Genomic DNA, 8,436 nt, shown 5'->3' with positions numbered 1-8,436 from the left:
GCCTAGGATGACACAAAGTTACAATTAAACAAATTGCACTCATTCTGTCTAATTTAGATATATACATTTTAGTATACGTTGTGTATTTCCATGATTTGACAGCACAACTTTTCATGAAAGAATAATATTCCATTGTTTACATGTAGCAGAGTTGTTTTTGTTTTTGTTTTTTTGTCAGTCATGGAACTTGAACTCTGGGCTTGGGCACTGTCCGTGTGATCTTCAGCTCAAGGCGAATACTCCACCGCTTGAGCCACAGCACCACATTCAGTTTTCTAGTGGTTTATTGGAGATAAGAGTCTCATGGACTTTCCTGCCTGGGCTGACTTTGACCCATGATCCTCAGATCTCAGCCTCCTGAGTAGCTAGGATTACAGGCGTGAGACACCGGTGCCTGGCTTTGTAATATTCACTTTCCAAGACATCTGACTTTATTCCACATTTTCACAATTATAAAAGTGTTTTATATGTGTACCTCCTTTCTGTGTGGATATAATTAGTCATTCTGAACCATAATTCATGGACTTTATAGTTTGAATGTGTTTAGTATAAAAGAAATTGACAACTTGTCTCCTAAAATGATTGAATAATTTTCCAAAAACTTTAGCAATAAATTAGAATACATATTGCTCTACCTTTCGTTAAAATTTGGTATTATCATTATTCTGGAGGTTTTGTACATTTAGTAGTATCTTGTTGTAATTTATAAGCCTACTGTTTTCATTTACTTATTTTCCATCTATACATATTTGACTCTACATCCTGGCTCATTTTGTTCACTTGAATTGTAATTTTGTCACTGATGAATTATGAAAAATCATCCTCTTCTGCAATACCATGCCAGAGCTAAACATGGTAAGTTATTTTGGAAACAGATATGAGGCTCAAGTGGTAGAGCACCAACCATGAAGATAATAGTCAGTGCATAGCCCATGAAATTATGAAAACTGAGAGCAGATATTGGGTTTGGATTGATGGAGGAGAATGATGAATAGGGTGACATTGATCAAGATCCATTGTATTTATAAACTGATTTTTTAAAGTGGTAACTTCTTTGTAAACTTAAAGACAATGAAAATACCTTAAAAAGAGGCCAAACAAATAACTAAATTAAAAAACAAAAGCAATGGCCCTAAATTCAAGCCCCATTTCTGACACATACATATAAACCAAAGGTTTAAATAACCAAGTTGAACTGTAAACAGTAGAGTATGCAGAAATAACTTAATAACTGTACATTGTATAATTTTTAATAAAATTAAATGTATTTGCCTCTTCAGACATTAGTAATTTCTTCACTAGAAAGCAAATGATCTTTTATTTTTATTATTATTTTTTTAATTTATTGTGAGAATAGCGTACAGAGGAGTTACAATTACATGGGCAAGATAACGAGTACGGGGGGTTCTGGGAAGATGGTGGAGGAGAAGCTGGAGGCTAAACAAGCTCTCGCATAGAAAGCAGTTTTAGAGATCCAGTGAACAGTCCTAAGCCAGAGAATCACACCAAGTGTGCCATCACAGGACAGAGAGTTAGGCCAGAGAGGGAAAATCCAGGCAAGGAGACAGCTCTGAGCACTTGCCAGCAGCCACCACTGTGGTGGCAGCGGTGGTGGCGGCGGCTGTAGCCACCATAGCTGCAACCCAGAGAGTCCGGGACAAAGGAGTGGCAGGTGAGCGGATCTACTCAACACCAGCAAGAATTGACAAGGAGCAGACATCTTCATCCTGCGTTTCGCAGACCAGAGACAACCCAGGAACCAAGACTCAGCATGAGTAGAAGCCTAACATCCTCACTCCTTCTCAGGGAGCAGAAGAGGCAAAGCCACCCCTCTCCCCCCACTACTGGAGATCTCCATCTTTGATACTGACAAAGCTTGGCTGAGCTGCTAGCTCCAACTCAGGCCTTGGAATAAAACTAGAGTCACTTAGCAGGTCACAAGAACCTAAGCTGCCCTGCCAGACTCAGCTCCACCTAGGGAAAAGTCACCCAGCTGGGGCTCCAGTCCCAGGAATGGCTTTCTTCACTGGATAATCAAAGCCAGAGGCTGCCCCTCCCTTTAGAAGTCTTGACAATCAATTGAAATTCAGTAAACCTAAACCCTGAGAGTGGCTCCAGGCTGGGCTCTGTGAGTTTCTCACAAGCTAGCCCCTCAGGGAAAAGCTACTGTTTGCTGAAAGGCCTCAACTGTACCCAAAACCTAGCCTCATCACACATCTCCAAACTTGAGGAAAAAGCCATCTCCCTCTTTCGTGATACCCAAAGCAGATCTCCCTCCCATTGAACTAACCTGGGAGGAAGATCACAAAATCCTGGGTAAAGCAGAGCATTTTTCTGCCTGTTCAAACAAACTGACTTAAGAAACCAACCAAGCCACAGGAAAATCAAACACCACAAGCAGACCAGAGACTCCAAGAGGCTGTTTACAGACACAAGGGAGATACAGGATTTTTCCCACCCCTCCCAAAAAAATCAAAGAACTTTTTTTTGTACCCTTTCTTCTTTTTCTACCTTTTATAAAACAATTCTTCCTAAAACTTTTTTAAAATTTTTAATTTTTATCTTTTTTGAAAATAATTGCTTTCTAGTAACTTTTTCTCTTATAATTTTTATATGTGAATTTTTCTTTCTTTTTTTTCTTTAAACAAATTAAATTTTTAGTTTTTTGTTTAGCTCTACTGAAATTCTGATCTTTTTTTCTTTCTTTCTTATTCTTTTCACCTTTTCTTCTCTTTCATTCTTCTTTATGTGACTTAATTGCTGTTCTGCACATCCTCAGATATACCCATAGTCGATTATTAGACCTTATCCCCCATTGTGTACACACTTAATCAAAAATTTATTACTCAATTTGAAACCTCTTAGACTTAAATTCCTTAATAGCAGTATTACCTCTTTATACCTATATAATATTTTAAGTATTTTTATTTTTATGTTTTTCACATCTCCTTTATATCCCTTGTCTTCCCTCATTATATCCACGTTGTTCTCTGAATATTTCATTTTCGGTTATGCATAATACTTTAATTTTTACTTTTCTATTTTTTTTCTGGTCTCTTTTTGTTCCCTTTCTCTTTCTTCTTTTTTTTTCTCTTTCTCTCTACTTTCATCCTATACAACCTATTTCCTGCTTTGAGATTAGGACTTAGTTAAGTTAACTCTCTCTGTGCCTTTCCACATCTCTCTAGTCTTATTTTTACCCACATCTCTCTAAACCATTAATATATAGTTGTTTGATGTTGAATAGATGTATCTGTTGAACTAGATTGTAACTGCAGACTTTTGAATGTACAAATACAGACTTTGGTTGATGCTTGTTTAAGATAGTGTGCTAGCACAAAACTGGTGTTATATTCATCCCAAATGGGCAGAGTAAGCCAGAAAAACACAAGAAAAATGGCAAGTCCGGGTATCTCAACTCCCACTCATGATAATAAGGGGACGGAACAGATAATGAATAATCCAGAGGAGAGTTCCCAAACAGCTCTACAAAAACTGTTGGCAAACATGATTAATGAAAAGACTGAAAACATACAAAGGACTCTGTATGAGTGTGATAGGGAGAGAGAGAAGGCAAACAAAAGGTCAATGCAGGACAAGATTGAAAACCTACAATGGACTCTGCATGAGCATGATAGGGAGAGAGAGGAGGCAAACCAAAGGTGTATAAAGGAATATCATGAGCAAGAGGAAGCAACTCAAAAACTGATACAGGATTTGGGTGAGCAGCTTGAGAATACTCAAAGAGAAAGGCAGGAATAGCGTGAGCAGGCTGAGAACACTCAAAGAGAACTACAGGAATTGCGTGAACGTGAGGAAGCTAAACAAAGAATAATACAGGAATTGAGAGAGCAGGATGAGAATACACAAAGATCACTAAAGGCATTCATGGGATCCATTAACAAAGAGCTGAAGGAAGTCAGGGAGACCATAAAGGGAATGTTGAATGGAACCCAACAGAACAAATGGTGTCCAAGGAAAACATAACCAATCAACTAAGTGACTTGAGATAAAACACTGAACACCAAATTAAGGAAGTAAAGAAGTTCATACAAGATCTAAAACAAAGCTCCAACAAAGAATTTGAAGCCATCAAAGCTGACTAATAAGAAGGAAAGAAATAAAAAACAGTGTAGAAAGTCTAGACAGCAGGTTAGACCATGCAGAAGATCGAATCTCAGGGACTGAAGAGAGCCTAGATATTATAGAGGAAGAACATACAACCATCCAAGACAAGTCCAAGAAAGATGATAGATCTTTCCAACACTTGGAAGACACCATCAAAAGGCCTAATCTGAGGATAATGGGTGTAGAGTAGGTCCTAGAGACAGAAGCTAATGGTCTAGGAAATTTGTTTAACAGTATCCTAGGAGAGAAGTTCCCAAACATGCAAAAAGATAGACCTATTCAGATACAAGATGCTTTTAGAACTTCAAATAGATCAGACCATAACAGGACATCCCATTGTCACATTATAATCCACACAGGATCAACTCAGACCAAGGAAAAGATCCTTAAAGCTGTCAAGGAGAAAAGATCAATTACCTATAAAGGGAACCCAATTAGAATCACCTCAGCTTTCTCAGCAGAGACAATCAAAGCAAGAAGAGCCTGGAATGATGTATGCCATGCCCTAAAGACAAACAACTATCAACCATGAATACTGTACCCAGCTAAACTCTCCTTCATAACTGAAGGCCAAATAAAAACCTTCCGTAGCAAAGAAAAATTGAAATAATGTATCTTAACCAAACCAGCCCTACAAAAGGTTCTTAAAGATGTCCTACACATAGAAAACCAAGAAGACGTCAAGAAAGTCCAAGAAACCAAACCCAAACTGAGAATCCAAGAACCATAGGACGAACCCAGTTTTCACAGCCCACAAAAAGGTGGATAACATGGCAGGAACTTCCAAATATCCCTCAGTCCTATCCCTCAACATTAACGGACTTAACTCTCCAATTAAGCGACATAGACTGTCTAGTCGGATAAAAAGCAAGATCCTTCTATCTGCTGCCTTCAGGAGTCACATCATGCACATAAAAACAAACACATTTTGAATGTTAAAGGCTGGAACACAATCTACCACGCAAATGGCCCCAATAAACAGGCAGGAGTTGCAATCCTAATATCAGATAAAATAGACTTCTATTTGAAATTCATGAGAAGAGATAAAGAAGGTCACTATATCCGAATTAAGGGATCTCTCCTTCAGGAGGATATTACAATTCTAAATATCTATTAGCCAAAAAACGGAACACCCAAATTTACCCAAGAAACACTATTTTCCCTCAAATCCCACATAGACCCAAAGACAATAATTGTTGGGGATAATAATACACTACTCTCCCCTCCACATAGATCAACTCGGCAAAAACTGAACAAAGAAACCACAGATTTAAACAACTGAATGGATCAACCAAATTTAATAGACATCTACTGAATATTTCACCCAGCAGCATCAGAAAAAACATCTTCCTCAGCAGCACATGGGACATTTTCCAAAATACACCACATTTTAGGTCACAAAGCAAACTTGTCGAAATTTAGAAACATTCAAGCTATATCTTGCATTCTCTCAGACCACAAGGGAATAAAATTAGAACTCAACACCAAAAGCCACAAAAGAACGTCAGGTAACACATGAAGGCTGAACAACACACTGCTGAATCACGAGTGGGTCATAGAAGAGATTAGAAACAAAATTCAAATGTTCATGATATTCATCACCAATGAACACACAAACCACCATCTCTTCTGATACACAGCAAAGGCAGAATTCAGGGGCAAGTTTATAGCTTTGAGTTCCTACATCAACAAATTGGAGATATCTGAAACCAACAGTTTAATGAGACATCTGAACCTCCTTGAAAAAGAGCAGCAAGATAAACCCCAAGTCAGTAGACAGAAAGAAATAGTTAAAATTAAATCAGAATTAAATGAATTAGAATCCAAAAAGACTATAGAAAGAATCAACAAAACAAAGAGTTGGTTCTTTTAAAAAAGTAACAAAATTGACAGACCCTTAGAAAATCTTATCAGAAACAGAAGAGAACACAACTAAATAAATAAACTCAGAGATGAGAATGGAAACATCACCACAGAAACAACCAAGATTCAGAACATTAAACGGGAATATATCTCAAAACTTTATGCTAATAAGTTTGAGAACTTTGCAGAAATGGACCTTTTCCTAGCAAATATTGACATGCCAACACTAAACCAAGGTGAATTAAACCATCTTAACAGGCCCATATCAAGCATTAAAATAGAAAGAGCAAAAAGAGACCTCACATCTAAGAAGAGTCCAGGACCAGATTGTTTTACAGCAGAATTCTACAAGACCTTCAAAGCAGAGCTCACAACAATACTCCTTCAACTCTTCAATGAAATTGAAAGAGAAAGTTCACTACTGAACACATTTTATGAAGCCATCATAACCCTCATCCCAAAACCAGGCAGGGACTCATCGAAGAAAGAGAACTATAGACCCATTTCTTTGATGAACATTGATGCAAAACTTCTCAACAAAATTTTGGCAAATCGAATTCAACAATTCATCCAAAAAAATCATACACCACGATCAAACAGGATTCATTTCAGGGATGCAAAGCTGGTTCAATATACGCAAATCAATAATATAATTCATCACATCAAGAGGAGCAAGGATAAGAACCACATGGTTATCTCAATAGATGCAGATAAAGCATTTGACAAGATCCAACACCCCTTTATGATGAAGGTTTTGGAAAAATTAGGAAGCCATGGAACAATCCTCAATACAATAAAGGCTGTATATGACAAACCTACAGCCAGCATTATACTCCATGGTGAAAAACTAAAGCCATTTCCTCTTAACTCAGGAACAAGACAAGAATGTCCACTCTCTCCACTTCTCTTCAATCTAGTATTAGAATGCCTAGCTACAGCAATAAGACAAGATGCAAACATAAAGGGGATTCAAATATGGAAAGAAGAAATAAAACTCTCCCTCTTTGCAGATGACATGATCTTTTATTTAAAGAATCCCATCAATTCCACTCCCAAATTACTGAAGCTGATTCAAAACTTTGGCAAAGTAGCAGGGTATAAAATTAACCCCCCAAAAGCAATGGGTTTTCTTTATGTCAACAATGAGAAAAGTGTGGCTGAAATTAGGAAAGTTAATCCATTTGTAACATCCCTACAAAAAAAAATATCTAGGAATTAACTTAACCAAAGGAGTGAAGGACCTCTATGATGAAAACATTAAAAACTTGAAAAAGGAAATCAAAACAGAACTTAGAAAATGGCAAAACCTACCATGCTCCTGGATTGGAAAGATCAACATCGTGAAAATGCAATACTTCCCAAGGCTATCTACAAATTCAACGAGATACCTATCAAAATTCCAACCTCATTCTTCAAGGAAATAGAAGAGGCAATCCAAAAATTCATATGGAACAATAAAAGACCCCGAATAGCAAAAACGCTCCTCATCGGAACGAACACTGCTGGAGGAATATCAATACCAAAATTCAAACTCTACTATAAAGCCATAGTAATCAAAACAGCTTGTTACTGGCACAAGAACAGATCTCAGGAACAATGGAATAGAACTGAAAACCCAGAAATGAACCTACAGGCCTATAGCCATCGAATCTTCGATAAGGGAGCCAAAAAAAAAAAAAAAACAATGGAAGAAAGACAGCCTCTTCAGTAAATGGTGCTGGCAAAATTGGTTACCTACTTGTAGAAAACTAAAGCTAGATCCTTATATATCACCCTGAACCAGAATCAACTACAAATGGATCAAAGACCACGGAGTTAAAGCAGACACTCTGAAAAGTTTACAGGATGGAATAGGAGAAACCCTAGATCTCCTCAGCACAGGGCCAGATTTTCTTAATAGAGACCCAGAAACACAACAAATCAAAGAAAGTTTGGACAAATAGGATTGCATGAAGTTGCAGAGCTTCTGCATGGCAAAGGACATAGCCAGCAAGATCAATAGAAAGCCCACAGATTGGGAGAAGATCTTCACTTGCCATACAACAGACAAAGGTCTCATACCTAAAATATACCTGGAACTCAAAAAATTAAATCCCCCAACAACAAATCCTCAAACAACCGCCCAATAAATAAGTGGGCGAAAGACTTAAAGAGAAACTTCTCTGAAGAGGAAAGAAGGATGGCCAATAAACACATGAAGAAATGCTCAACCTCCCTAGCCATAAAAGAAATGCAAATCAGAAGAACATTAAGATACCACCTCACCGCAGTTATAATGGCAAAAATCAAGAACTCTAATAATAACAGATGCTGGAGGGCATGTGGACAGAAGGGAACCTTACTTCATTGTTGGCGGGAGTGTAAACCTGTTCATCAGTTTGGAAAGTAGTATGGAGGTTCCTCAAAAGAGTCCACATAGAGCTCCCCTATGACCCAGCAATCCCA

This window comes from Dipodomys merriami, unplaced genomic scaffold (assembly GCF_024711535.1).
Source record: "Dipodomys merriami isolate MVZ:Mamm:240054 unplaced genomic scaffold, mDipMer1.0.p SCAF_1, whole genome shotgun sequence".
NCBI classification, from domain to species: Eukaryota; Metazoa; Chordata; class Mammalia; order Rodentia; family Heteromyidae; genus Dipodomys; species Dipodomys merriami.
This window is presented reverse-complemented; position numbering follows the sequence as displayed.